Here is a 27,123-nt window from a genome sequence, read left to right on the forward strand (position 1 = left end):
AAAGTGTCTTGGATGTGTGATGCTCCATGCCCACTCAAGGCAGAGATGAAAAGTCTTAAACCTCGCCCACAGGGTAGGATGTGGATTATACAGCTTTGCCAGCAGAGCTCAATATTATAGACATTTTGCCAGCCAGAAGGTCATGAGGGAGAGTGGAATGTTTCCATGTGACACTCTAGCCTCTGGAGTTCTCTCCTCTACTTCTCAGTCCTGATTGTTCTGAAGTGGTGAGTTTGCGAATTGCTCTGCATTGTCCTTTTGGCTCCTTGGCTAGAGAGAGAAGAGATCTTTGCATTGACTGATACATTCTTGTCCCGTTCTGTCAAACTCAGCAGATAATTTGCTCTACCTCTGCAGGGGAGAAGAGAGCAGGAGACAGGGGCCAGGAGTATCACACTGCTAGACATCTCTCCATATTGAAGGAAGTATAGGAAGTGGAGAAGTGTTCCCCCTAAGTTTAGGCTCTGGAAACCAGCTCTCTGTATGGAGGATGCTGTTTCAAAACTGCAATTTGTGTGACAGAGGTCCAGGGAGGTTTGACTGCAAACTTAAATGGAGTCAATGGTCAGCTATTTGCCCACAACTTCCTCCCCCCAATGCCTCCACCTTCCCCCAACAAAAATACATATACAAAGCTTCACTCTTAAGATGCACAATATCTTTTTTTAACATTTATTTATTGTTTAGAAAGAGAGAGAGAGAGAGAACGAGCAGGGGAGGGGCACAGTGAGAGACAGAGGATCCAAAGTGGGCTTTGCACTGTCATCAGAGAGCCTGATGTAGGGCTCAAACTCATGGACTGTGAGATGATGACCTGAGCCGAAGTCGGACGCTTAACCGACTGAGCCACCCAGGTGCCCCAAGATGCACAATATCTAAATGAGAGTATTAGACCATTCACTGGATCTGGGCCCTTGAATAAGCTGCTTCACTTCTCTGTGGCAAATTTTCCTCATTTATAAAATATGAATCATGATTGGTACCTCTTCTCAGGATTAAATAAGATTATGATACATATATGCTGCATGGCACATAGTAGATGCTTCATGGAATATAATGACTTTTCCCTTTTCCTCATCTTGTCCTGTCTAATAATCCTCTTGGTAAGGAGACAAACAAAATAAGAGTTTGGTAGTTTTGCTTTCTGTACCATTCATGAATGCCACCTCACTGGCCTCGTTCAATGGTGCCCTACTCCTTTGTTCATTTGTGTTATGACCATTTGTTGACTGGCTAGTCCTCTTTTTGTGGTTAACTGGCTCCTGCAGGCCTGTCTAATCTGGGGTTTTGCCTACAGATGCTTTTCTTACAGGTGACTAGGGCTTCTCTTATATTGAGACCCTTGGTTCTGTGTCATGTCTACCTGGGGTTCTTGCCCTGCTAAGCTCTGGCTACATCTGAGAGTTCCCTAGGTGACCACTTTGGCCTCTTGAATTTTCTCCCTTGATTTTTCTCAGCCTTGACCCTTCCTCTGAGTTGTCTTCTCAGTTTTTCTATTGGATAGAGAGTCTTTTGAGGGCATTGGGTTATGAAGATCTTGTGTTGGGTAAAATGTTCGGCAGCTACATGTTCTTCTGAGTCTCCATCCATGTATGAGACATGATGGGGATTGCGGTGCTGAAAGTGATAAGGGTGTGTGACCCACCTGAGCTGTGGAGGGAGACACAGCTGCTTGTTTTCACAGTTCACGCTTCAATAACTGCTTGTTGATTGTCTATTGCATACACTTGATTTATATATTTGGGTTCTTTCAAGTCGGGGCATAAACATTTACAACTGTTAGCTCTTCTTGATAGATAGACCCCTTAATTATGATATAATGCCCTTCTTCATCTCTTGTTATAGTCTTTGGTTTAAAATCTCATTTGATATAAGTATGGATGCTCCAGCTTTCTTTTGACATTTAGTAGCATGATAGATGGTTCTCCATCCCCTCACTTTCAATCTGCAGGGGTTCTCAGGTCTAACATGAGTCTCTTATAGACAGCATATAGATGGATCTTGGTTTTCTATCCATTCTGATACCCTATGTCTTTTGATAGGGGCAGTTAGTCCATTTTCATTCAGAGTGATTATTGAACGATACGGATTTAGGGTCATTGTGTTATCTGTAGGTTTCATTCTTTCTCGTGCTTGTGGTGATGTCTCTGGTCCCTTGCAGGGTTCCACTCACAGAGTCCCCCTTAGGATCTCCTGCAGGGCTGGTTTAGTGGTCATGAACTCCTTGACTTTTTGTTTGGGAAAACCCTTCTCTCTCCTATTCTGAATGACAGCCTTGCTGGATAAGGGATTCTTGGCTGCGTATTTTTCCTATTCAGCACATTGACTATTTCTTGCCACTCCCTTCTGGACTGCCAACTTTCAGTGGACAGGTCTGCTACTACCCTTATGTGTCTCCCTTGTAGGTTAAGGCCCGTTTGTCCCTAGCTGCTTTCAGAATTCTCTCTTTACCTTTGTATTTTGCCAGTTTCACTCTGATATGTCATGGTGTTGGCCTGTTTGTGTTGACTGTGAAGGGAGTTCTCTGTGCCTCCTGGTATTGGCACACTTGAGAAACAAGGGGCCGTAAGGACAGACAAGGTCTCTGCTCTCTTGAAGCTTAATTCTAGCAAAGGAAGACATAAAACAAACAAACTAATAACTAGATAAGGTAACATCAGCACAGCAAGACTTTGATGGCATGGGTAATTATTCTACTGGGCTACTAAGAGCTACCTTTTATTAGGGGCTCCTAATGCCAGGCACCGTGACTAGTATTTCTGTGCTTAATTTCATTTAATTCTCAAAAACACCATATAAGGTCATTTTTTTTTTAAATATGAAAAGTTTTAAGTATTCAAAAAGTAGTAGGAATATTGACAACATGCTCAATATGTGTATTCTAGAACAACCATAATCAAGGGATGGATGAGATAATTTCTGTTACTATCTATCCTATTACTGTTACCAATCCCATTTAAAGATGAAGAAATCGAGGCTTTCGAGGGATCACATAACTAAGGTCTATACCATAAAATAAGTCAGCAGCAGTGCTAGAATTCAAATGCAGGCTATTCTATCCCTATTGTAATTCAAGGGATGACACAAGCAGTGAAGGCAAGGGATGACAGGTATGCCCCCTGAGGGAAAGGGGCCATGACTGCCAAATATTTCAGACATGCGAAGCTGCCCCAAGTATCTTTGGCTTCCACATTCAGACCCAGGGTCCTGCAGTAAAGCTGTCTTTCAGCAATAAAAAGAGGACTCTATCACCCAGAGAGGCTTGCCTTGGCAGCTCCAGAGAACCCTAAGAACTAACAACCAGGAACTTCCCCAGGGCTTCTCTCTAGTAGCAAAGCTATTATGTCTCCACTGAGAAGCCATTAGTGCCCTATGCAAAATGCCTTCTCATTGCTCTTGGAGTCAGTCAGTCATTGTTTTCCAAATATTCCCAGCTGTGCCCTGGGGCTGTCACTTGGCTACCTCTAGGTTATTACTTCAAACTTACCTTGTGTGTTGTTGAGTTTTACAATGTTTTTGGTCGTGTAGAAAGGGGATGAGAATCCATTCATTCATTATTTCATGAATAATTTCTGAGCACTCTGTGTCAGGTAGTGGGAATACAGAGGAAAACAGCACACATTCATTACATTGAATAAACTTCCAGTGTAGTGGAGGAGACAGAAAGAAACCAGGATGTCACAAGGCAGTACGACATGTAAGAGTTCAGAGAAGTAGCAGAGTGAGAGGACAGAAGTCCACCCAAGAGTCTACAGCAGAGGCCATGGGTTTGGAGAACAATCAGTGAGTTATAGGGACTTTATGGTGGAAGATTCAGAGGACTTGTTGGCTCCTTGGATCTAGGCAGAGAAGAAGAGACTTTTCCACCCCTAATCTTCATCCAAGACCTCTTGTAGTTCCTTTTGACCATCTTTCTGGCCAGATGGACTGTGAACTCCATGAAGGCAGCAATACATAAAGCATGGTGCTCACAACAGCCTCAAGGAATGAATTCATGAACCAATGAATGTAGAGAATAATTCCGAGGGTCTGAGAATGATTCTTACAACTAAGAGAAACAATGGCTTTTGAGACACTGAGGGGGAAGATGCTGACTATGAAGAAAAGATAAAGCCTTTTGTTGGAGACGTGGTAAACTTGAGATGCCAAGGTTGTATCCAGGCAGAGGTGTCTGAGAGAAAGAAGGTTAAAATCCAAGAAGGAACTCACGACTGGAGATACAACTAGGTTAGCCTTCCACATAGGTGGGATAAATGAAGATCTGGAAGCTAAAATGACCCATGAGAGAAAAGTAGAGATCTATCTCCCATAGAGATTAGGACAGGGAGCTGGGCAGTGGCGTCCACCCAAATCTACAGGATAGGAGGTGGGAGGTAGACCTGCAATGTTGTAGGGTTCCAAGGAAGAGAAAGTTTCCAAGAGAAAGAGTTATAAACGACATTCAATATGGAGGAGAGACTGTAAGAGATGACAAGATATCTCTGGATTCAATGCCCTGGGAAGTACTGATTGAAAAGAATTGTTTCAGTAAAGGGTATGAGAAGGAGCCCCAGTGCAAGGACAATGAGGAGACGGTGTTAGTGGGCAACTGTGGAATTTTGAGAACACTGGTGGGAAAAGCAAGGAGCAGGATGGGAGATTAGCTCTAGGGAACAGTAAGATCAAAAGAAGAAATTTGGTTTCAACCTTCTGCATGTTGCTGTCCAGTTCTCCCAGCACCATTTGTTAAAGAGACTGTCTTTTTTCCATTGGATATTCTTTCCTGCTTTGTCAAAGATTAGTTGGCCATACTTTTGTGGGTCTAGTTCTGGGGTTTCTATTCTATTCCATTGGTCTATGTGTCTGTTTTTATGCCAATACCATTCTGTCTTGATGATTACAGTTTTGTAGTAGAGGCTAAAGTCTGGGATTGTGATGCCTCCTGCTTTGGTCTTCTTCAAAATTACTTTGGCTATTCGGGGACTTTTGTAGTTCCATATGAATTTTAGGATTGCTTGTTCTAGCTTCAAGAAGAATGCTGGTGCAATTTTAATTGGGATTGCATTGAATGTGTAGATAGCTTTGGGTAGTATTGACATTTTGACAATATTTATTCTTCCAATCCATGAGCATGGTATGTTTTTCCATTTCTTTATATCTTCTTCAATTTCCTTCATAAGCTTTCTACAGTTTTCAGCATACAGATCTTTTACATCTTTGGTTAGATTCATTCCTAGGTATTTTATGCTTCTTGGTGCAATTGTGAATGGGATCAGTTTATTTGTCTTTCTGTTGCTTCATTATTAGTGTATAAGAATGCAACTGATTTTTGTACATTGATTTTGTATCCCACAAATTTGCTGAATTCATGTGTCAGTTCTAGCAGATTTTTGGTGGAGTCTATCAGATTTTCTATGTATAATATCATGTCATCTGCAAAAAGTGAAAGCTTGACTTCATCTTTGCCAATTTTGATGCCTTTGATTTCCTTTTGTTGTCTGATTGCTGATGCTAGCACTTCCAACACTGTGTTAAACAACAGCGGTGAGAGTGGATATCCCTGTCGTGTTCCTGATCTCAGGGAAAAAGCTCCCAGTTTTTCCCCATTGAGGATGATGTTAGCTGTGGGCTTTTCATAAATGGCTTTTATGATCTTTAAGTATGTTCCTTCTATCCCGACTTTCTCGAGGGTTTTTATTAAGAAAGGATGCTGAATTTTGTCAAATGCTTTTTCTGCATCGATTGACAGGATCATATGGTTCTTATCTTTTCTTTTATTAATGTGATGTATCACGTTGATTGATTTGTGAATGTTGAACCAGCCCTGCATCCCAGGAATGAATCCCACTTGATCATGGTGAATAATTCTTTTTATATGCTGTTGAGTTCGATTTGCTAGTATTTTATTGAGAATTTTTGCATCCATATTCATCAGGGATATTGGCCTGTAGTTCTCTTTTTTTTTACTGGGTCTCTGTCTGGTTTAGGAATCAAAGTAATACTGGCTTCATAGAATGAGTCTGGAAGTTTTCCTTCCTTTCTATTTTTTGGAATAGCTTGAGAAGGATAGGTATTATCTCTGCTTTAAACGTCTGGTAGAACTCCCCTGGGAAGCCATCTGGTCCTGGACTCTTATTTGTTGGGAGATTTTTGATAACTGATTCAATTTCTTCTCTGGTTATGGGTCTGTTCAAGCTTTCTATTTCCTCCTGATTGAGTTTTGGAAGTGTGTGGGTGTTTAGGAATTTGTCCATTTCTTCCAGGTTGTCCAGTTTGTTGGCATATAGTTTTTCATAGTATTCCCTGATAATTGCTTGTATTTCTGAGGGATTGGTTGTAATAATTCCATTTTCATTCATCATTTTATCTATTTGGGTCATCTCCCTTTTCTTTTTGAGAAGCATGGCTAGAGGTTTATCAATTTTGTTTATTTTTTCAAAAAACCAACTGTTGGTTTCGTTGATCTGCTCTACAGTTTTTTTTAGATTCTATATTGTTTATTTCTGCCCTGATCTTTATTCGTTCTCTTCTGCTGGGTTTAGGGTGTCTTTGTTGTTCTGCTTCTATTTCCTTTAGGTGTTCTGTTAGATTTTGTATTTGGGATTTTTCTTGTTTCTTGAGATAGGCCTGGATTGCAATGTATTTTCCTCTCAGGACTGCCTTCGCTGTATCCCAAAGCGTTTGGATTGTTGTATTTTCATTTTCGTTTGTTTCCATATATTTTTTAATTTCTTCTCTAATTGCCTGGTTGACCCATTCATTCTTTAGTAGGGTGTTCTTTAACCTCCATGCTTTTGGAGGTTTTCCAGACTTTTTCCTGTGGTTGATTTCAAGCTTCATAGCATTGTGGTCTGAAAGTATGCATGGTATGATCTCAATTCTTGTATATTTATGAAGGGCTGTTTTGTGACCCAGTATGTGATCTATCTTGGAGAATGTTCCATGTGCACTTGAGAAGACAGTATATTCTGTTGCTTTGGGACGCAGAGTTCTAAATATATCTGTCAAGTCCATCTGATCCAATATATCATTCAGGGCCCTTGTTTCTTTATTAACCATGTGTCCAGATAATCTATCCATTGTTAAAGTCCCCTGCAATTACCACATTCTTATGAATAAGGTTGCTTATGTTTGTGAGTAATTGTTTGGAGGGTGGGTGATGGGTATTGAGGAGGGCACCTGTAGGGATGAGCACTGGGTGTTGTATGGAAACCAATTTGACAATAAATTTCATATATTAAAAAAAAAGAAATTTGGGGGATGGAGAAAATTGGGGGAGTGATTTTGGGGGACCCAAAGGAAGACCTCAGGGAAGAAGACAATGACAGTACCAAAAGGATTGTGGCAGTCGACAAAGTTAGGAGGCTGTTGTCCAAGGAATAAAGAAAAAGTAAAAGCCATGAGTATCTCAACTTTTGTTCTGGTTAGTTTACAAGACTAATATGTAAAACGATTGGTTAAAAAGGCAATTTACTTACATAGGAAATCTTCATAGTTTTTAATGCCTGTTACAGTTATAGGGTAGTTATGTGAAGAAAGTGAACTAAGTCATGCCAAATGCTTAACATGGCACCTGGCTACATATAGTACATACCCAGTGAATGCTTCTTAGGAAAATGGAGGAGACAAAAGACAATAAAGTAATCAGAGAAAGCATCACAGTGGAAATAATACCAACTATTTTGCGGGCTGGAACAGCTCATATCCATGTTGGGCTGCTATCTCTCTATCCCTAACAAGTTAAATTAGATCTCTCCTATCGATGCCATTTTCATCAGTTTCATCAACCTTTAGGAGTGTTTGTTTAATATCTTCTTCCTACCAAAGCAGTAGTTTTCGACTGGGAGAAATTTTGCTTCCTAGGGGACATTTTAGTGTTGTCTGAAGAGATTTTTGGTTGCCTTAACTCAGAGGCATGGGAACATACTATTGGCATCTAGTGGGTAGAAGCCAGGGATGCTGCTACACAACCTAGAGTGCACAGGTCAGCCCACCGCAGAGAACTGTTTGATCTCAGATGCCAATACTGCTGAGTTGAAACACTCTGCCCTATAGATCAGGGGCCATATCATTCTCATAAATCATGGGATCCCAAATGCCAACTACAGAGCAAGTTTCATGATGGACACCCAATAATAATGAAAGGAAACAGGGTCTGAACTGGAGCTTACAGAATAGACCAGGTCGGAATGTATTTTCTTCTGCTTTGAGTGCATAGTGGTAGACGGTACATGAAGTTATTTGGAAAGAAAGTTCACAAAGGAGACTGTAAATATTCTAACCCCAAAGGGAAAGAAGAGATAAACAGCCTCGGGGCTTCACCAGGAGACTGACATTGCTGTAAACAAGAGAGTCACAGAACAAAAGGTCTGGAACCGCAGGTAACACAAGAACACCCAAGACTATGAGCAGTTCATTGTTTTGACAGATAGAATTCAGTCAACCACTGAAGCAGCAGAGATAGAATTTTAAATAGACACAAAATAGAGAGCATTTCTTTGGTAACGCACAAAGGTGAGACTCTTCAGCCCACCATGGGCTGCCATGCACACAGAGAAGGCTCCACCTTGGGAGTCTGGTGAATGCCAACCATCACGGTGCATTAGAATCACCTTGAAAGCACCCTGATGCGGGGCACCTCGGTAGCTCAGTCAATTGAGCGTCAGACTTCAGCTTGGGTCATGATCTTACAGTCCGTGAGTTTGAGGCCCACATCGTTGGGCTCTGTGCTGACAGCTCACAGCCTGAAACCTGCTTCAGATTCTGTGTCTCCCTCTCTCTCTGCCTCTCTCTCTCTCTTAAAAATAAATAAACATTAAAAATAAATAAGGCATCCTGATATTTGGGAACCAGCTCCCAGAGCTCAGGTTTACTTGATCTAAGATGTGTGTCTTGAGCACTGATGTTTTTTCGAGCGTCCCCATCCCTGGTGAAGCTAAAGTATAGCTCTACATTGAGAACGAACTACAGCTCAAAGTCTTATATAAGCAATTCCTTCAACACCTTATGTATCCAATTCCACTGAGGGTCTTAGAATTTACGTGTCTGAAACTGAGCTCTTGATTTGGGTCCCCTCCTACTTTGTGTTGCTGGTGAGCCACACCACTCAGCACCCCGCTGAGACCAGAATCTCTGAGAGTCACTGTTAATCCCTGTTTCTCCTCCTTCTATCTCCAAATCCAATTCATTCCTGGCACTGTCACTGGCATTTTCAGAAGGCATCTTGACAGAGCCAGTGCTCTCCTTTTCCAAGGTCTCTGCGCCAGTCAAAGCTGCTGTCGTTTCTTCCTGGGATTCCACTCTTGCCCCTCCAATCCATTCTCTGAGAGGTAGCCAGAGAGCCCCTCTCTTATTTAAGACCCACCAAAGGCTTTCCACTGTAGGGAATACAAGCCCAAACTTCTGCCCAAGACCGGAAGCCCTGCATGATCTGGCCTCTCTCATACCACCCCTCTCTCCTGTACTCATCAGCTTGAAACATCAAGCTTTTCCTGGCATTATAGCCTTTGCTGTTTATTTCACCTGGAATGCTTGGGTGGGGAGCCCCTTTACAGGGCTGGCTTCTTTCTTTTCATGTGTTAGCCTAAATCAGTCTCAGTCTTGGAACCATACACATTTTAGGCCAAAGAATTCTTTTTTTGCTGGGACTGTCCCGTGTATTGTAGAATGTTTAGAAGCATACATGGCCTCTATCACTAGATGCTAGTAGCATCTCACTCCTCAGTTGTGACAACCAAAAATGTCTCCAGACATTGTCAGGTGTCCCATGGGAACAAAATCATTGGCTAGTTGAAACACTACTGGTTTAAATATTACCTTCTTCTATTTTTAAATGTTTATTTATTTTGAGAGAGAGAGAGAGAGAGAGAGAGAGAGAGAGAGAGAGAGAGGGCGCTCAAGAGCAGGGAAGAGGCAAAAAGAGAGAGAGAGAGAGGGAGAGAGAGAGAATCCCAAGCAGGATCTGCACTGTCAGTGCAGAGCTCACCTTGGGGCCTAATTCCACAAATCCTGAGATCATGACCTGATTCGAAATCAAGACTCAGATATCTAATCTAATGAACCACCCAGGTGCCCCTAAATATTACCTTCTTGAGGAGGTGTTCCCTGGCGTCCAGGCTTTAAGCCTCCAGTTGGTATTCTCAATCTCCATATCTTATTTATACTTTTATAACATTTTCCTCATCTTGAAATTAAATATACACTTATTTATGTAGTAAGTGTCTAGTAACTATCTCAGCCAATGACCTCTGTAGAGTATAACCAGGAGTCAAGGTGTATCCAATGCTTTAATGACAGAACCATGGCTAGTCTGCGGAGATAATTCTTATGGGGCTTCTCCTTTATGACCAATCCCAAGTCCCTCCTTGGCGGGTCATGGTGCTGGAGAAGCCGAGGCTCTCGTGTTGTAGGTCCATGCTCAGGTGGGAATTCTGGATTCTTGCAGAAAACTAGGAAGCAAGGCCAACGTCTTCTTACCTCTCTGTTTCCTCCTTTTCCAGGCTTTGGCCAGAAAAGGTAATCTTCATGTCTTCAAAATGGTTCTAGCAAAGAGCTCTCATGAGTAGAGTTGACAATGAGTTCCAGCTTACTGAAAGCATTAGTTCTCGCAGGAGGCACCCCTGTGAGGTATCCTATCTGCTCAGAAACCCCCTAGGCTAGGCTAGCCCTAGGGTGTCCACTTCCCTTGGAACTGACTCTTTCCACTTCCATCAGGCAAAGCCGGGCTGTGAATCTAGGTCTTGTCTGTCCCTCTATTTGCATCCTTAAAATCCATATTTCAGGGGAAAAGCATCCTTTCCCCCAGCCTGGGCAGGATTGGGCTGTCCACCCCCAAAAGAAACCCATAACCATTAGCAGATTACCCTATTCTTAAAATGTTAGTAATTCAGCCAACCTGACTTCTCAACCTCCCCTGACATACTGTTCCCCATTCCCACTCTACCTTGCCTCTTTGGGGAAATCTTTCTTTTTCCTTCCACACTGGGTCTTTAGCAGGAAGGGAATACTATATGGCAGTGCTGTCCAATAGTAACATAATGCAAGCCACAGACCATATGTGGTAGAGAAGGGGTAGTACCCTCTACAATGTCTTAGGGCTGCTGTAACAAAGGAGCACAAGCAACAGAACAGTGGGTTTAATTGTTTTATAGTTCTGAAGCCAGAAGTCCAAAATCAAGGTGTCAGCAGGGCTTCTTTCTATCTGAAGCCTCTAGAAGAGGATACTTCCTTGTCTCTTCCACCAGTTTCTAGTGGCCCCCAGTGATTTCTGGCTTGTGTTAACATCACCCCAATCTCTGCTTCCATCTTCCTATGGCCACCTTCCCTTCATGTCTACATCCAGATTTCCCTCTTCTTATAAGAACACCAGTCATATTGGATTAAGGGCTCACCTGACTTCACTATGACCTCATCTTAGCAAGTTCCATCTGTAACTACCCTATGCTCAAATAAGGTCACATTTTGAGGCAGTGGAGAATAGGACTTCAACATATCTTTTGTGGGGGGAACACAATTAACTTATAACATCTCCCAAACCAAAGCAGGGTCCCATTTCCAGAAGAAGAGATGATGGAAAGGGAGTTGTGCTGGTTGTGGGTGAATCCATATCGCACCCTCCATTCCCCATTCATCTTCTGCTCTCAGCTCTCAATCCTGGAGGATGACTCCAGCTAATGGAGAGCATGGGACAGAGGCTGTAGGAAGGGAGAAGTGTGAACTCAGATTACTCCCTCTGGCACCTCCCTGCAGAGTCACTGTTGGGCTGCCCAACTCCCTTGCCTGAAGGTCACTGTTTACCTTTTTTAGATGCCAGTAACTCCCCTTCCAGTAACCCCCCCCCCCCTTGTTCCTTTAGGCCTAGGAAAGGATATCCTAACTTTTTATGTGCCCAGGTGTACTCTAACCTTTCCCACACCCTTTACTGAATATTCTTGCAATCACCCAATTTGCCACTTCTTGGCTCTAGGATGATTGCAAGACTGACTGATGCACCAGGAAAAAGAGCAGATGTCTACTACATTTCTAAGAATGTTCATTCTACTGCACCTTCCTCATTAAAGATACTTTACTAAATGACAGGTCTTGGTCATGACTTCTGGTTCTCAGTGTTCCTTTAGCAGGAACAGTTCCTTTAGTGCTGCATAGTCATAACTCTTTAATTAAAGGTTCTTTCTAAGAACTTGTTTTCCTAACAGCAGAGGTACAGAAGTCAATGGAAGGAGCTCATAAAGCTCCATGCAGATCAGGGAGTTAGTGTACCTGGACTGTAGGGAAAAGAAGCCAAACCAAAAAGTATTAACAGCAGGGGCAATTTGGAAAAGGCACACATTCCCCCAGCTAAGATGAATACACCCCTTGTGTGGCGTTGACAGAGGAGTTAAGAGGTCACTGAAATCATTACCATTTTTCATTCTCCCGAGTTAAAGAAAACAATGACAGAGACTGCCAACTAAGACAATTACCAGCATAACCAATAAGAAGTTTACCAGGATTGGGAAATTCTGCAGTGCCAGCCATGAACTCTGAGCTCCCCACTAGACGTAAGCTCCTTGAGGGCAGGGACTGGGTCCCTGTTGGTCACCATTCCATCCCTAGCACCAAGCCAAATGCAGGATAGAGAGAAACTGAGTGAATTAATAAGTGAGGCACTTTGGTTGGGGCTGGCTTCTGAAGATGTTCTAAATCAACTCTGAGACTCTGTGTAGAGAATTCTCTCCCATGTGTGTTGTTGCCCCTGGAGAGGAAGCTTCACCCCAGGTTGCTGCTAGATATGGAGAGTGCTCAATGGGCAGAGTACACAAGGGAGGTTCTAACCTAGAACACATAACTATAGATAGAAGTTTGCATTTTGATTTAAATAGCTGTTCCTAATACTCAAAGTGACTCAGGTATCATTGCAAGTCACTTTGTCCCGTTAGTCTCCAAATATCATCTGCTTGAGTCCCTATCACATATGCCATGAGAGGCTCATTGATGCCCTCACAACATGTTTGCAAATTCCCAATCTCATTTTCCTTCAAGTCATTTCTGACTTATTTTTAGTAAAGGTGATTTCTGGTTCCTCCCCTACTTTCAGCCAAAACATGTACATGTAAGAGCCCTTTTTCCCTACTTACTCTACACACACACACACACACACACACACACACACACAATACATACAGATCAGCTGAAAGTAGTAAGCTTTCCAGAAAATTCAAGGGTCTTCTGTTACATCAGATTCTGTAGGTATTACACTGCCCTATTCTTTCCTGTATCTTAATTTTATTGAGCTGTAATTCACATACCATGAAATTCACCCTTTAAAATGTACAATCCAGTAGTTTTTTTAGTGTATTCATAAGGTAATGCAACCATCAACAGTATCTAATTCCAAATTTTCATCACCCCCAAAAGAAACCCATAACCATTAGCAGATTACCCTATTCTTAAAATGTCAGTAATTCGGCCAATCTGACTTTCAACCTCCCCTGATATACTGTTCCCCATTCCCAGTCTACATTGCCTCTTTGGGGAAATCTTTCTTTTTCCTTCCACACTGGTGTCTTTAGTGGGAAGGGAATACTATATGGCAGTGCTGTCCAATAGGACCATAATGCAAGCCACAGGAGTTATTTTTTTAAACTTTTTTTTATGTTTATTTCTGAGACAGAGAGAGACAGAGCATGAGTGGGGAAAGGGCAGAGAGAGGGGGAAACACAGAATCAGAAGCAGTCTCCAGGCTCTGAGCTGTCAGCAGAGAGCTGGACGCGGGGCTCGAACTCACAAGCTATGAGATCATGACCTGAGCCGAAGTCGGACGCTCAACCGACTGAGCCACCCAGGTGCCCCAAGCCACAGAAGTTATTTAAAATTTTCTATTAGTCGAATTTTAAAAAGTAAAAAAGGTAAAATTACTTTCAATTGTATATTTTATATAACACAATCTATCCAAAATATATTTCAACACATAATCAGTATACAAGTTCATAATGGGGTATTTTTCACTGTACTAAATTTTTGATGATTTGTTTGTATGTTGCTTCCTTATGGAAGTCTTCCACAATCCGCCTCTTCCCTGCCACCTTGATTATTCATCACGACAATTGTTTCCCTTTGCATAGTTCCTTTAGTACCATTTACCACAATTCATGATTTTCTTTTTTACATCATGCACATACTACTGTCTGTATCCCACACTCGACTGCAAATTTTTGAGGATGATGCTATAGACTGAATTGTGATCCCCTCCAAAATTCATATGTTGAAGCCCTAACCCCCAATGAGGTGGTATTTGGAGGTGGGGCCTTTGGGAGGTAATTAGGTTTAGATGAGATCATGAAGGCAAGGCCTTGATGATAAGATCAATATCCTTATTAGAAGAAATACCAGAGGGTTTTCTCTCTCTCTCTCTCTCTCTCTCTCCATCTCTCTGCCATGCAAGGATGTTGTGAGGCCAGCAAGATAGCTCCTACCAGAATGTGTCCTAGCTGTCTCTAATTTCTCTAATTTCTGGCCTCAAGAACTGTGGGAGAATGGATTTCTGTTGTTTAAGCCACCCAGTCTTATGGATAGCCATAAGATGCAGATTGTCTCATAGCTGTGGTTTAGGCAATAAATGCTAAAGCTCAGTTCTCTTGTCTGTGAAATAGGGATAAACAAATTGACACTAGAAGTCATTTATTCACTCAGCAGGTAGAGTGTCCAGTGCATGCCAGGCACTGTCCTAGGTGCTGGAGGTTAAACAGATCACAGAGCAAAGTTCTTGCCCTCACCAAGTTTGCATTCTATTAGGGGAAACAAGTATCTAGAAATTAATGGGCCAACACGTAAGACAATGTCAGGCAATGGTAGGAACAATGAAGAAAAATACCACGATGTCTTAGATGAGGTGGTTAGCACAGCATCCCAAATAGAAGTGCTCAATAAAGAGTAGCCTTTTATACTACTCTTATTATTTGAGGTGTGATTTGCTACAGTATCTAAAGTGATCCTTTTACAATGTAAGTTAGTTGAAATCATTTCTTTGTTCAAATTTTTTTTTGTTCAAATGTTCTAATGACATCTCATCATACTTAGAATAAAAACCACTGTCTTCACCATGATTTGCAGTACCTTGGATCTGTTGACAATGGGGCTGGATGCTTCTTTATTTGTGGCTGTCCTACGTGTTGTAGGATGTTAAGCAGCATCCTTAGACTCTATGCACTGGGTGCCGGTAGCAACCACCCAACTGTGACAACCAAAAATGTCTCCAGATATCATTCGATGTCCCCTGGGGACGAAATCACCCCATTTGATAGCCCTGAGCTTACAGCTAGCTTGAACTACTGCTCTGATTTACTTCCCACTCTTCTCTTTTTACTTACCCTTCTCTGGCCAAAATGGCTTCCTTGTTCCTTCCCCAACACTCTGTCCCTGTCTGAGAGCCTTTGTCTCTGCTCTTTCCTCCGCCTGGTGCACCCTTCCCTGGAATATCTGTTCAACTGCTCCCTGCTCAGTGTAGCTTTGCCTGACTTCCATAAAGAATATGGCATTTTCCTCCCCAGTCACTATTCTGCTTCATAACACCCATCACCACTTGACACCATATGCATTTGTTTGTTTACTGAATATGCCCCATCTTCCTCTGCAATGTAAGTTCCACAGGATAGGGACTTGGATGGTTTTAGGTACTGCTGTACCCCCATGATCTAAAAGAGTGTGTAGCACATAGCAGGCACTTAATGAATATATGTTGAAGGAATGAATTAATGCATGAGTGTATGACTCTCAGAAGGCTAGGAAAGAATGCACAGGATAGAAAAAGCAGGACATAGCTGAGATGATGAAGAAACCAGCCCAACTGGAATAAAAGTAGGTCTGAAAGTTGGGCTTGTTTGGGTGTGAACAAATTCAATTATTGTTGAAATCCAGGCTTCATACTTGATCCATTACCTATCAGACAAGTAGGAGCCAGAGTAGTTTCATGAGTAAGAGAACAATGTGGTAAGGATGGAGTAGAGATTAGAAGCCTGAGTCCAACTGGAAAACAATTCAATGAGAGCCTGGATCCAACTAGAAATTAACATGATGTTTTGTGTGTGGACAGAGGTGGCACATAGGTTTTCTCTCCTGTGCCATCTTTGCTTGGTTAGGAATGTTGGGGTGAGTAGGTTCTTAGGGTGAGAGTGCTTTGATTTAACAATGTCTGTGGTGGTATTGGAAGGATGTGGCAGCAGAGGCATCAAGGGTCTGCCATCCCTGTTGGAAGAAACTACGTCAATGGCACTGATTGTTATTGAAACAGAAAAGAGGGGAGCCCCGGTGGCTCAGTCAGTTAAGTGTCTGACTTCCACTCAGGTCATGATCTCTCGGTTCAGGAGTTTAAGCCCTGCGTTGGGCTCTGTGCCAACAGCTCAGAGCCTGGAGCCTGCTTTGGATTCTGTGTCTCCATCTTTCTCCGTCCCTCCCCAACTCGTGTGTGCACGCTCTCTCTCTCGCTCTTGTTCTTAAAAATAAACATTAAAATAAAAAAGAAACAGAAATCAGAGAAGTGTAAATCAGGGCTCTCTTGGATTTCCACACGGTATTTTAGACAAATTTCGCAGGTAGTGTCTTGTATCATTATGTGTTAGGAGCTGCCAGATGAGATTTGGGCTCTATGTTGGCAAGAGTGTCATCCTGTCAGTCAAGAAACACCTTCCCTGTGAAAGAGACCCAGAGAGACATTATTAAGGCAGCACTTTGAAGATGAAACTATAGATAATGATAGGGAGGAGGAACGAAGCCACCTCAAGATAATGGGGCAATTTAGCTATGTCTCGAGGTAGTTTTCCTTTCTTTGTGTTATGTTACTCTTAAGTAAATTTACTTTTTATGTGGTGGCGTGGGGTGTTTTTTTATGTAGTTGCTTAACATGTTTTTACAAGTGTAACTTTGCTTGTAACCTTCCTTGTGAAATATAGAGATGGAACCTTTAACAAAAAAATTCCACTAGCAAAACCACATGAGAACAGGAGAATGAGCAAAAGAATCCAGCCTCAAAAAAGATGAATGTATGATTCCCTTTATTTAAGGTAAAAATCAGGCACAACTGATCTATGCTGTTAGACATCAGAATAGTGGCAACCTTTGGGGTGGAGATGACTGGAAGGGGTCACAGGGAGGGTTTGGGTGAGCTGGTAATGTTCTGTTTCCTGATCTGGGTGCTAACTACATGAATGGATTCACTCTGTGAAAATTCATCAAAGTGTACACATAAAATTAAAAAAAAAAAATACCTAAGAAAGAAATTTCCTCTATAATGTACATAGAAGATGGATAGTCTCAAAACAGTTATTGCCTTAAATAACTCCATCAGGTGAAACATACACTAGTTATTGATTTATAAAGATTGACCATATTCAGATGAAACATGATGAAGAGGAAAACAAAAAACAAAACAAAAACAAGTGTGTGCTGTAGAATCTTATGATTCTAACTGCACCTCTGCTCTTGTTAGTTGAATGATGGTGGAAACTTTATATTCTCTGAAGATTGGTTTCCTCATCTTGAAAACAGGCATAAGAAGAGGGGTGCCTGAGTGCCCCAGTCGGTTAAGTGTCCAACCCTTGATTTCAGCTCAGGTCATGATCTCATGGTTTGTGGATTCGAGCCCCACATCAGGTTCTGTGCTAACCTTGTAGAGCCTGCTTCAGATTCTCTGTATCCCTCTCTCTCTGCCCCTTCCCCACTTGCTCTCTCCCAAAAATAAACATTTAAAAACAATAAAAAATAAAATATGAATAAAAAGATATACTTTTACAGAAGCCAACGGAAAGAACTCCAAATGGCCAAAGTTGAAATAATGTGAGCAATAAAATGGTATTGGATTATAACCCAAGGTATAAAATGAATATCCATGAGCCCATAATGATATAAATAAATGATCAAATAAATCAATAAATGAGGGAGAAAAGACAAATCTCCCATGCAGAAAAATTCCAAGTAATTTACATAGATACTTCATTCTAAAAGAAGGGAAGATAGCTGCTTACTCCTTAAGTGTGAGCTATACACAGACTTCCTTCCCGATGGCACAGTACAGAAAGAGAGTAACTTTACAGTGAAGAAACCTGAGAACATTACTTCGCTCAGGTCACCAAGGATAACATCAACAGTCACAAGTCCTGCTGATAACGTACTCTTCATATGATGTGATGAAAGGCACTTTATCTCTGTGATCTCCTTCCCCAAACCCATAATCCTAGGCTAATCGTGAGAAAAACATCAGACAAATTCCAGGAAAGGGGTATCCTACAACACACCTGACCAGTACTCTTTAAAACCATCAAAGATACCAAAGACAAAAAAAGGCTGAGAAACTGCCACGGCCAAGAGAAACCTAAGGAGACAGGACCACTAAAAGTGTAATGTGGTGTCCTGGATGGGAACAGAAAAAGGACATTAAGTAAAAAGTTAAGGAAATCTGAATAAATATGGAATTTAGCGAATTGTAATGTATCCATATCGGTTCATTAATTATAGAAAATGTCACATACTAATCTAAGATGTTAATGATGGGGGGAAACTGTATGCAGGGTATGTGGGAATTCTATACAGTCTTCCTTATTTTTCTACAAATCTAACTGTTCTAGAAAATTTAAATTATTTTTTTTAAAAGGCTGACTTTAATCTTGAGATCTTAGGCATGAAATAAGATAACATATAAATATAAGGCTCTCAAACCTTTGGGACCTAGTTCCCTTAGACAGGCAAAATTCCTTAGGGCCTGCCTACCACACCCATTTCTGCACCAACTTTTTGTTTCCTATATGCCCTAGGGGCAAAACATATTTATGGCAACCAGATCTTGATAGAATGCTGGGTTAAGAGCCATTTGTATACTCTAATTTCATATGTGAATACAAAATTTGAGAAGCCTCTAATAAGTTAGTGCATGTAAAAAAAAATGAATGGATGAAAACGGTCATTAAAAAAGGATTTGAATTTGGTGGGGCAGGGGGAGGGATCTGTTTGTGGCCCATCAGTGCACCATTGGCTATACTTAGAGAATTTATTTTTTATTTATTATTATTTTTTTAGGAACAGAGAGAGAGAGAGAGAGAGAGAGAGAGCACAAGCAGGGGAGAGGGGCAGAGAGAGAGAGAGAGAGAGAGAGAATCTTAAGCAGGCTCTTGCTCACTATGGTGCTCTACATGGGGCTCAATCCCACAACCCTTGGATCATGACATGAGCCAAAATCAAGAGTCGGATGCTCACCTGACTAAGCCATCCAGGCACCCCTGGGAGATTTTTTTCAATTTTTTTTTAAGCTTATTTTGAGAGAGAGGAAGAGAGAGAAGGAGAGAGAGAATCACAAGCAGGCTCCACACTGCCAGCGTGGGGCCCGATGTGGGACTTGAACCCAGAAACTGTGAGATCATGACCTGAGCCAAAAGCAAGAGTTGGACGCTCAACTGACTGAGCCACCCAGGCGCCCCTTGGAGAATGTCTTTTTTTTTTAATCATTGCCTACCTATTGCATGTCATACATGGTGATAGCATATGAATATGAGAAGAGTTGCCATGCATAAATCGTCACTTCATATTCCACTAAGGGAATTTTTAAAAAAGCAATTCAATCAATAAATATGATAATGTTCGAATTGAAGAAAATGACCAAAAGGCTGAGAAAAAGAATAATATGGTGTGAGATTTGGGATTGCAGAATGGTGTGGGTTGGCTCCCCTGGGAAGCAGACTCTGAGGCAGAGTTGAGCACGCGAGGCGTTTCTTAAGGAGCATCCTAGAATGTGCACCTCCGGGGAGGAGAGAAGAAGCAAGGTTCTCAGCCCCTTGGGGAGCTCTAGCACTGAAATGACCCTTCAGATTTCTCCCAGGTTGGGCTGTAATCACCAGACCTGTGTTTATGCTTTTGCATGGATCAATTGTTGAATGGGGACCACACTGGGGAGGGTGGCTCTCTGTAGCTGAGACAATTGCTGGAGGAGCTGACTTCTTCTTCTTCTTTTTTAAATGTTTATTTATTTTTGAGAGAGAGAGACAGAGAGAGAGAGACAGAGACAGAGCATGAGCAGGGGAGAGGCAGAGAGAGAGGGAGACACAGAATCTGAAGCAGGCTCCAGGCTCCAAGGTGTCAGCCTAGAGCCCGACACAGGGCTTGAACTCACAAACTGTGAGATCATGAGCTGACCCAAAGTCAGACACTCAACGGACACTCAACCGACTGAGCCACCCCAGCGCCCCTCGAGGAGCTGACTTCTGAAGGATGTCTGCCAACAAAACTCTGTTTCTGGGGCAAGTTTTTCTTGAAGGGAATCTGGGTGGCACATCATAGGAACATCCACCAGAAGAGCGCGGGGACATCTACTTTAAACACAATAGTCAGGAAGGTCTCTCTGAGGTGGTGATATTTCAGCGAAGGCCGGGAGGATGAGAATGACCCAACAAGGCAAAAACAAAACGGAAAAGATGAGGAAGTATTACACGTGTGAAGGTCCTGAGGTAGGAAAAAATGTAGTGTGGATACCTCAGATATGAGCCATCAGGCGCCAAGCTAATATTCTTTTTCTTCCCTGAGGAACATCTTTTCTAAGTTCCTGAAAACCAACTGCAGGTTCCCTGAGCTGCTTCATGTTTCCAGCTGTGTGCTGGGGTCAGCTTCTACCAGCTTTAGAGAGACGATTGTTGAATACTCAGAAATTTGGGGCGCTGATTGTTAAACCATCGACAGCTGCAAAGGTGTCTTAGCTCAGGCTGCTCTAAAAAGGCACCATAAACTGGGCAGCTAACAAACAAGAGAAATGTGGGGCGTCTGGCTGGCTCAGTCAGTCGAGCATCTGACTTCGGTTCGGGTCGTGATCTCACAGTTCACGGGTTCAAGCCCCGTGTCGGGCTCTGTGCTGAGGCAGCTCAGAGCCTGGAGCCTGCTTTGGATTCTGTGTCTCCCTCTCTCTCTGCCCCTTCCCTGGCTTGTGCTTTGTCTGTCTGTCTGTCTGTCTCTCAAATAAATAAATAAATAAATAAGTAAACATTAAAACAAAAATTTAAAAAACAAGAGAAATGCATTTCTCACAGTTCTGGCGCCCACGTAGTCAGGTTCTGGGGAGAATCCTTTTCCAGGTCGCTGGCTGCTGATTCTCCTTGTATCGTCCCCTGCAAGAAAGTGAGCAGACTAGCTCTACAGTCTACAGACTAGCTTCTAAGAGCACTAATCCCATCCAAGAGGTTCCAACCTCATGAGCTAATCACCTCTCGAAGGCCCCAGCTCCTAATTCCATCACGTTGGGATTAGGGTTTCAAAATATGAATGTTGAGGAATGTCATTGCTTCTAAGCCTTTTGAGAGGACAGAACTGAAGAAAATGTGATGTTTGGAAAGGGTATTGATGCTTTTAATCCAAATTTAAGATGCCAGGGATTTTACTGAATTACTTCGATGCTGAAAATCTTGGTTCCGAATGACATTAACATAATACTTCATTTGCTTTATTCTTTTCTTTTTTAAAGCGTATTTCTTTGTTATCTCTGCTCCCAACATGGGGCTCGAACTCAGGACCCCGGATCAAGAGTTGCATTCTCCACCCACTGAGCCAGCCAGGTGCCCCTTATTTGCTTTATTCTTGATATACATATGGCAGTTCAAAATAATCATAAATTACAATAATAATTATGGTAAGGCTAACATTTTTAAGTGTTAACATTTTAACATTTAAAAATGTTGTCAGGGGTGCCTGGGTGGCTCGGTCAGTTAAGCGTCCGACTTCGGCTCAGGTCATGATCTCACAGTTTGTGAGTTCGAGCCCCGAGTCAGGCTCTGTGCTGACAGCTCAGAGCCTAGAGCCTGTTTCAGATTCTGTGTCTCCCTCTCTCTCTGCCCCTCCCCCGTTCATGCTCTGTCTCTCTCTCTGTCTCAAAAATAAATAAACGTTAAAAAAAATAACATAAAATAAAAATGTTGTCAGTCTTCACAATTTTAGTTAATAAATGCGAAAGAAGTGACAAGTAGAAGAATCATTTTGTGTGTGTGTACGTGTGTGTATGCGTGTATGTGTTATCTTGAATGAAATAGTGAAGGAGGCAATGATCATTAATGTAGGCTAAGCCTCCTGTGAAAGTTTGACGGGAAGCCTTGAATTATATGGTTGGGTTGCCAGCACCTGAATTTGCTGATCAATCACCATCATTAAAAGTGCAACATGACTCATGCTTGCTCTTGTGGGTGGTGCAACAGGAGGCATCCAGCACTGCCTACGAGGCAGTCTTGGGGGGAGAAAAATGAACCTAAATCAACTTAAGCCTCTAGATCTAACTTTACCGGAAATACAGAAGACAGAGGAGCAAATTAAAGAACAGAATAAGGAAGCAGTTTGCCAAACTTAGAATGTGGGGTATCATTTAGAATAAATAATAATAATAATAATTAATAATTAATAATAATTATTTAGGATAAATGCCACGGTTTCCTCAACAAATAAATGGGATGAAAAAGGGAATAGAATCCTGTAGAAGAGATGACACTTCAGAGACATGAAGACCAAATGTGACGCGTGGAACTTGTTTGCGCCTTGAGTCAAACCGACTGTAAAAAGACATTTTGGGAATGAACGGGGAAAGAGGAGTACATCCTAGGTATTAGATGACAGTGAACAAGAATTGTTGGGGCACCGGGGTGGCTCAGCTGGTTAAGCTACTCACTTTGGCTCAGGTTATGATCTCACAGTTTGTGGGTTCGGAGAATGACCCTGCTTTGGATTCTGTGTCTCGCTCTTTGCCCCTCCCGCACTCATGCTCCATCTCTCTCTCTCACCTCTCTCTCAAAAATAAATAAACATAAAGAAGGAATTGTTACTTTTTGCAAGCTTATAAAGACCATGTAGTTATATTTGAAAAGTCCTTGCTTTTTGGTGGTGTATACTGACATAATTATAGGTTTATGGATAACATGATATTAAGGGTGGGATTTGCTTTAAAATGTAGGAGAAAAAGGGGTGCCTGGCTGGCTCAGTCAGAAGAGCGTGTGACTCTTGATCTCAAGGTCGTAAGTTCGAGCTCCATGTTGGGTGGAGAGATTACTTAAATAAATAAATAAATTTTAAAAAAAATGCAGAGAAAAGGGGGAAACTGTTGGGGGAGGAAATAAAACAGAACATTGATAATTCTTGTAGATGGAAGATGGGTACATAGTCCATTATACAAGGTTTTCTTGTAGGGAATAGTTTTTTAAAAATTCAAATGGCAAGGAATGGCGAAAGGGACATGCATAAGCATTCCAGGCAGAATGTCCGATGTAATCAAAGATGTGGGTGAGGGGACACCAAGGATGTTCTAGGTATGGTTCCGCGTGGCATTCAGGATGCAAGCAGAAGGAGAGGGGGGATACACTTGGAAATGTAGATTGGAACCAGATGGCACAGCCTTTGCTGCTGAACTGAGGAAACTGAATTTTAGCTTGTGGTCAGTGGAAATGTCTAAGGCTGGAGGCAGAGGAAGGGTAGGCTCAGGGACAGAACTGGGGCTCTGAGGTGCAGACATACGGCCGGGCAGGGGCTGGCAGGGGCTGGCAGGCTGGAGAGGAGGAGCAGCGAGTCCAGGAAACCAGTACAGAGTGGGGCGAAGAGAAAGGTGATGGTGCCTGATGCTTCCACGTAATCAGTGGGCGTTTTGTCATTAGGCAAATATTTACAGAGCAACTACAACATGCCGAGCGCTGTTTTGGGCACAGGAGGTAGAATTGTGGACTAGATAGCACCAGAGTCCCGGCCTGATGGAGGGGACCTAGTTCTTTCTCTCTCCTGCCAGTATTCTTCTCCGATGGAATATTTACTAAAGAAGGGATTTGGGGTTCCCTATAAATATTACCTATGGCCTATAGTTCCCAGAGCTTTCTATTTATAACATTCACCACTCTGTATTGTAATAATTTACCTAATGTCTGTCTTCCTCCTAGCTAGAGTTTCTCAACCTTAACACTACTGCTATTTGGAGCCAGATAACTTTTTGTGGTGGGGTTTGCCCTGTGAGCTACAGGATGTCAAGTAACATCCCCACATCTACCCATTGGATCATCAGAGTTGTGACCAAAAAAAAAAAAAAAAGCCTTCACATATTACCCAATATCCAGGGGAGCAAAGTCACCCTGGTTGAGATCCCCACCTTAGATCAGTGTTTCTCAACCGTGACTGCACACGGGAATCACCTGGAGAGCTTTAGAAACTGTTGCCAGCATTTAGTCCCATCTCAGACCAACTAAATTAAGACTGTCTGGGCATGTGGCCTGGGCACTGATTTTTTTAGAGTGTCCCAGGGATTTCAGTGGGACTCAGGATTAAGGCAGTAAGCACCATGAAGTTGGGGAGAGGTCTCTCTTTGATGGTGGTGTTTCTGGGACTTAGCCCAGGGATTCCTAGATGGATGATGCATGCACAAATGAATGAATGTGGAGATAGGAAGACACGTCCGAAGTTAAAAGTGGCATTTAGGGAAAGCCAGCGCCCTACCTCTATTTATGGTCATGGATACCAACTGTTGGCTCATCTCTCCCTATTTTCTTTCTTTATGAGAAGGTGGGTACTTAGTGGATTAGAGAAAAAAACCCAAAAAGCACTCTCCAAATCTCTGCAAAGACACCCTTAGAGGAAATGGTGCTGGGAAGTCTTGGCTGAGTCCCCTAGTACTGTCAACAGGGAGTTTCCCCTGCCCTAATCTGGGTACTCAGCCAGAGTACCCAAGACTCAAAGAGGAGTCTTTCTAATGGTGTCTGGGCTTGGCCAAGGATTTCTGAAATTCTGATCATTTCAGCTGACCACACATCTTCCCCATCAGCATGGGTTTCAGGGATGTCAGTACTGAGACATGTCCATTGTTTCTTAACTAGAATAACCTGAATAGATGTAATATGAAATTTTGGACAATTATGATGCCATTTCCTACTGCACCCCAACCTTGGTGGCCATCTGATGGCAGGCTGACCTGGGTTGACCTGGATTTTTTCATCATGAGGTGCAGAAAAGGAGATATGGAGATGGCTGTCAAAATCTTAGTATGGAAGGCAAGGGGACTGAATGGAGGTGAGGATCAGGAGAAGGCACTGGTCTTGTGTAACTGGAAGGAGAGTGATGTCATTTAGGAGAATAAGGAATTCTAGAAGGTGAAGCCATAGGTGATGAATTTGGGGTGGCCACAGGGGAAGTTCAGGAGAGACATCAGGACTGGACTGTGGTCTGGGAGTCTAGCCCTTGCCCAAGCCCAGCAGAGTCACTTTTGCTTTTTGCAGCCAGTCTAGGAGCTCTTCCCTCATGCACCACTTGAGAACAAATTGTTGCATTTCCCCTTCTGGATGAGCAGGTGTAAGCCGTTGGTGCTGTTGCACGGATGATAGGAATCCATCCTCTGGGAAGAGAGGTGGCACCAGTGATGGAGACCCTTCTCTGGCAGACAGCTCTCATTGGTGTCCCCACTTTGTGCATCCTCCCTGCCCATCTTCTGCCCAAGGTGCTCAAAGAGACAATGACTCATAGAAGGAAAAGAACGTGCCTTAGAAGAGCAAATCTGGGTTCAAAAGACAACTCTAGCATATCCCAGATGTGTGGCCTTGAACAAGTATTGAATGTTTTGGCATCTCAGTTGGCCATCTTAAGAAAGGAATAGCAGGGGCGCTTGGGTGGCTCAGTCAGTTGAGCATCTGACTCTTGATTTTGGCACAGGTCAAGATCTCAAAGTTTTGTGAGTTCGAGCTCTACGTCGGACTCTGTGCTGGTGGAGCAGAGCCTGCTTGGGATTCTCCCTCTCTCTCTCTGCCCCTCCCCTGCTCATGCGGTCTCTGTTCCCTGTCTCTGTCTCTCTCAAAATAAATAAATAAACTTTAAAAAAAGATGGCAATAGCATGGCATAATTATTCATAAAGATTCTATTTCAGGGAAAAAAATGCATTTATTTCCATTACAGAATGGACTTTTCCCGGGGCCACACCACCCAACAGTTACTACCTTGAGAATACCACTGGCAAAGGAGGTGGTGTTGGTGGTACAGTTGCAAGTATTTGCTCTTCCTGGGTTAAGAGCTGAGCCTTAAATGACCCTCAGGGAAGCCTTAAGTGCACTAGAGTTTTATTTTATTTATCTACCATTTTATCAACCCTAATATATTTTATAGGGAACAGGCAGTGACAACACGAGGGTGGCAATCTGATGGATTGCTTAAGTCTTAAGCAAGGGAGGAGACAGTCATTTCCTCCTCAGTTTTGCACAGGTTTCAAGATAAGCATCTCTGGGCCCAGATGACTTTTGTAAGTGGGACAAAGTACATCAAGGGTCTTGGAGGCTCACAAGGCTACAGGAGTGGGGCAGGTATCATTAGGAATGCCGGGAGTGCATAGAGGAGGGCACTTGTTGGGATGAGCACTGGGTGTTGTATGTTAGCCAATTTGACGATAAATTTTATTTAAAATAAATAAATAAACAAATAAGTAAATAAGTAAGTGAATGAATGAATGAATAAATAAATAAAAAGGAATTCTGGGAGTGGCACATGCCCACCATGGAGCCCTGCTCTGAGAGTATGGCCCATGGCAGGGAGCATAGGGATCCTCAGTTTCAAGTCAGGGGTTCCTTGTTGGAATGCAGGCCTGCAGTTGGCTTATCTCCCGGTTAACCAAGAGAAACCATTCACCTGGATTCTCAGGTGAACTCCCCTGATTCTAGGTGTTAGTTTAGATTTCTACAAAACGCCCTGTGCAAGCAAAACACATATCAGACCATGCTCTTATTGATACATAGCAGATCTTCAGTTTGTGTTTGTGCGTTCGACTGTTAGAAGTGAAATCCACTGTGAGAAAAGCCCTCAATACCTCCGAAGATGCCTATACCCCTAAGAAGCCCTGCTTGTGGCTGCTGTTGGTCCAAGAGATCACTGGCAACGGGAGGACTTGGAGGGGCCTTAGGGACAGGGTGTGGGAGAGATGGGACCACTGGCAGAAAGTAGAGCCGATGACCCAAGAACTGAACTGACAATTCTTTTGGTTCCAGGAACTAGAAGCAGCCAATGAAAGTAGTAGCAGGGTTGAAGAACACAGCTGCCATTTACTTAACAAACACCTGAATAGTAAATGCCCTGTGCCAGGCCTTGTGCCAATTACTTTAATTAATCAAACCATTTTAATCCTTCTAACAAACCTAGGAAGCAGG

The 27,123-nt window shown here is 42.6% G+C and overlaps 2 protein-coding genes across 2 annotated transcripts in view; one reads left to right on the top strand and one right to left on the bottom strand.

Moving 5' to 3' along the window:
- SDR42E1 (short chain dehydrogenase/reductase family 42E, member 1) overlaps positions 1–21,096 on the bottom strand; it is a 58,865-nt gene extending 37,769 nt beyond the window's left edge. The window contains exon 1 of the mRNA XM_019820125.3: positions 21,016–21,096. The gene's annotated coding sequence lies outside the window, so the exon portion shown is untranslated. The remainder of the gene's footprint in view (positions 1–21,015) is intronic.
- Positions 1–27,123, top strand: part of HSD17B2 (hydroxysteroid 17-beta dehydrogenase 2) — a 91,798-nt gene that overhangs the window by 10,043 nt on the left and 54,632 nt on the right. The window lies entirely within an intron of this gene.

The sequence above is a fragment of the Felis catus genome, chromosome E2, assembly GCF_018350175.1.
Source record: "Felis catus isolate Fca126 chromosome E2, F.catus_Fca126_mat1.0, whole genome shotgun sequence".
Taxonomy (NCBI): Eukaryota; Metazoa; Chordata; class Mammalia; order Carnivora; family Felidae; genus Felis; species Felis catus.